Genomic DNA, 4,347 nt, shown 5'->3' with positions numbered 1-4,347 from the left:
TGAGTCATAATTTCCTATCACAATTAAAACTCCTGTTGTAGTCACAAACCTGTAATATGCATGTACTAATATTTCAGCATATTACCCTAGTCAGTTCACTGTAAATCCTGTCAGGGTCGGTGCCTATCTTACATCCTTTTTCTTACCTACAGCACTGATCACACCTGCTACATTGTTTGCTGATACTGGTAATCAAAGCCAAGCTAGAGGGAAGATCTTATGAGTACAGTAAGGAGTTCTCTTTGAGTATACCTAGTGGGACCACTGAAATATCTTAAATAGCTTACATGTTTGTGTGGCCCAGCTTTATAGTGCAGAGCAAACCAGAATTGCATTACTATCCCTTTACTTCCTAAATCAAAATGTTAGTCTATGAAAGTAGTTACCGTGCAAATGGAGCAAAGAGTTTGCATAATTTAATAAGTCCAGAGAGTGTTGCTATGCATGGCAGTGCACTGTAATTCTAAGAAGTCGTTTGTGGGAGGTGATGTTTTACTTTTGGTATTAAAAGATTGATAGATGTGGATTGGTGAAGAGTGGCAGGAGAGAACTCTAGGGAAGGAGAAAAACATTAAACAACACATCAAAACCGTGACTGCTCAGAGGATAGAAACCTTCAGGCAAACCCAGGAGCATTATTTCCTGACTGACTAAAAATTGTGCTATTCCATCTGAAATATCTTACTGCTTCCAGCATGTTCAAGGGAAGGCCCTTTAAAATGTTAATCTATTTTGCAGAGGTCAAGAATCAATTTGGACCATTATGTAAGAGAAAAAATGGTCATGATGAGGGAAGTAAAGACATCATGGTGGAATGATTAATTAAGTAAATGTTAAGGAATTAATTAATTAATATATATATTCCATATATATCGTAGTGATTGATTATTATTAATAAATCTATGACTTTTTATGTTTTTATTGAAGTATAGTTGATTTATAATTTTATGTTAGTTTCAGGTGCATAGCCAAGTGATTCAGTTATACATATACATACATATCTATTTATTTCAGATTATTTTCCCTTTTAGGTTATTACAAAATACTGAGTATAGTTCCCTGCACTATACAGTAGGTCCTTGTTTATCTGGTTTATATATAATAGTGTATATCTGTTAATCCCAAACTCCACATTTATCTTTCCCCACCTTTCCCCATTAGTGACCATAAGTGTTTTCTATATCTGTGAGTGTATTTCTGTTTTGTATATGTTTGTTTGTATCATTTTTTTTTTTAGATTCCACATATAAAAGATATCATATGATATTCGTCCTTCTCTGTCTGGCTTACTTCACTTAGTATGATAATCTGTAGGCCCATCCATGTTGCTGCATATGGCATTATTTCATTCTTTTTATGGCTGAGTAATATATCATTGTATAAGTATACCACATCTTCTTTATTCATTCATCTGGCGATGTACATTTAGGTTGTTCCATGTCTTGGCTATTATAAATAGTGCTGCTATGAACATTGGAGTGCATGTATATTTTTGAATTATGTTTTTCTCCAGATATATGGCCGGGAGTGGAATTGCAGGATCATATGGTAGCTCTATTTTTAGTTTTCTAAGGAACTTCCATACTGCTCTCCATACTGGCTGTACAAATTTCCATTCCCACCAACAGTGTAGGAGGGTTCCTTTTTCTCCACACCCTCTATAGCACTTATTAGTTATTACTAGTTGTAGACTTTTTGATGATGGCCATTCTGTCAGGTGTGAGGTGATACCTCATTGTAGTTTTGATTTGCATTTCTTGGCATTTTTCACATAACTAGAACAAAAATTTTTTTAATTTGTATGGAAACACAAAAGACCCCTAATAGCCAAAGCAATCTTGAGAAAGAAGAATGGAGCTGGAGGAATCACTATCCCTGACTTCAGAGTATACTGAAAAGCTACAGTAATCAAAACAGTATGGTGCCAGCACAAAAACAGAAATATAGATCAATGGAACAGGATAGAAAGCCCAGAAATAAACCCATGCACCTATGATTAATTAATCTACAAAAAAGGAGGCAAGAATATACAGTGGAGAAAAGACACTCTCTTCAATAAGTGGTGTTGGGAAAACTGGACAGCTATATGTAAAAGAATGAAATTAGAACATTCTGTAACACCATACACAATGATAAACTGAAAATGGATTAAAGACCTAAATGTAAGACCAGATGCTATAAAACTCCTCTAGAAAAATGTAGGCAGAACACTCTTTGGCATCCATTGCAGCAATATCTTTTTGGATTCATCTCCTAGAGTAATGGAAATAAAAACAAAAATGAACAAATGGGACCTAATTAAACTTAAAAGCTTTTGCACAGCAAAAGAAACCAGAAACAAAATGAAAAGGCAACCTATAAAATGGGAGAAAATATTTGCAAAGGATGCAACTGACAAGTGATTAATCTCCAAAGTATAGAAACTGCTCATACAGCTCTCTCTCTCTCTGTCTTTCTCTCTGTCTCTGTCTCTCTCTGTCTCTCTTTCTCTCTCTCTCTCTCTCTATATATATATATACTATAAACAATCCAATCCAAATGGGCAGAAAATCTAAATAGACTTTTCTCCAAAGAAGACATACAGATGGCCAAAAAGCTCATCAAAAGATGCTCAGCATTGCTAGTTATTAGAGAAATGCAAATCAGATTTTTTAATCCAAAAATTATGTTTGAAAAGGAGGATATTTATTTTTTTTCTGATAAATGAAGTTCCGCTATTAATTGAGTTAGTGCCTGGAGCCTAGTTTCCACAGGGCTATGCAAAGAGGGCTAGGTTACAGCAGCATACACCACAGGATATAGAAGATCTGTGCGTTGAAGGACACCATATGGACTGTTCTTTGCACCAGAAGAAGACATTTTCTTTAGGATACTTGACAGTAGCTAGTCTTGTCCTTTGCAATTAGAGATACAATCTCTGTCTTCTAAGGCTGTATATACACTTGCCTTTGCTCCGGAAGGGGACATTATCTCTGTGTTTCAAAGCTGCTTGCTGTACAAACATCCTTGAATATGATTCCAGAGCAAATGACAGTCAGTGTCTCTGCTCAGGAGATGTGCAGAAACTTGAGGGGGATTGTCTCCCAAGGCACAAGGGGAGTACCACCTGTACACCATCAAGTGTATCTAAGGCCTAAGCTAATGATGTGTATTTCAAAGTTGATTTGCAAACCAAGTGCATAGGTAAAACTTCATCCTACCTTTTACTGCTTAATTTTGTCCTTTTTAGAACTTTAAGGAAAAAAATGTTTTGTCGACCTTTGAATGTGTTGCTTTCATGTTTATTCCTTTACACCAGGACATATTTGCTAATCTGGGGAAAATCGGCATGTGGTTGACTAAATCACTTTCCTTACCAAAAATAAGTCAATAAAGGAATATATCTAACTTTTAAAATCTTCAAGATAAGGACCTACTAGTCATTTGATCCTTTTGAGAACGAATTCTCAAAGCAGTACTGTTGTTACAGATGTATAGAGTGATATGCATAAAGTCTGTCCCTTTATACATCTGTGACCCTACATTAAAATATTTTTTGTAAAAATTTAATAGTAGTAGTTATAACTGCTATCGTTTGAAGATTTGAAGTTTTGAAATGTTAAAAATGGGATGCATTAGCATTCTACTTATATCTATTCAATAAAATATAACAAAGTAATCAAATAAATCAAACTCACACAGTATATTAGAACCAAGCTTGTCAGGATTCCAGAAAACTCTGTTTATGCATTAGTCTTGGGCACTTATGATGTTTTTTACCACTCTGGGATGAATTTCAAGTGACCTGAGCCACAATGCTTTCTCTTACCCAACTCAATAATTTAAAATATTTATATAGATAGATAGATAGATAGATAGATAGCTGAAAAACAGTGGCTTTATCCCTGTTGCCCTGAACAGTTATTGATTCTTTTACTGATCAAGAAGCACCAGAATATTAGGATCTAGATGTGGTTAAACAGGTTTGTCATTACTGTTCATTTTGATTGAATTTTGATTGACTTCCAAAGCCGCCTTCTCTTTAGATATAGTTGTAGTTTTCTCCTCATTTCTGTGGAAAGAATGTGCTAGTACACATCAGTTTGATAAAGAAAGCAAACTACTCATATACCCAGATCTACCACTAATTAAGCACACTGTACTACCTCCTGTTCAAAAAAATATATATAGGTGTCATAGTTTATAACAGGGTTCAGTGTGGTTACTCTAAACATGTACATGTAGGAAAAAAGCTTATGAGTTGAGAACAGGCAAATGACGTAAATTAACATTAATATACCGCAACCTGGGCTTCCCTGGTGGTGCAGTGGTTGAGAGTCCGCCTGCCGATGCAGGGGACACGGGTTA

General features: G+C 35.3%; 1 protein-coding gene across 3 annotated transcripts in view; it reads left to right on the top strand.

The window, feature by feature from the left end:
• Positions 1–4,347, top strand: part of FSTL5 (follistatin like 5) — a 651,623-nt gene that overhangs the window by 4,947 nt on the left and 642,329 nt on the right. The window lies entirely within an intron of this gene.

Source organism: Lipotes vexillifer, unplaced genomic scaffold (genome assembly GCF_000442215.2).
Source record: "Lipotes vexillifer unplaced genomic scaffold, Lipotes_vexillifer_v1.1 scaffold582, whole genome shotgun sequence".
Lineage (NCBI taxonomy): Eukaryota > Metazoa > Chordata > Mammalia > Artiodactyla > Lipotidae > Lipotes > Lipotes vexillifer.
The sequence above is the reverse complement of the archived record's forward strand: the minus strand, read 5'-3'. Positions and strand labels throughout refer to the sequence as shown.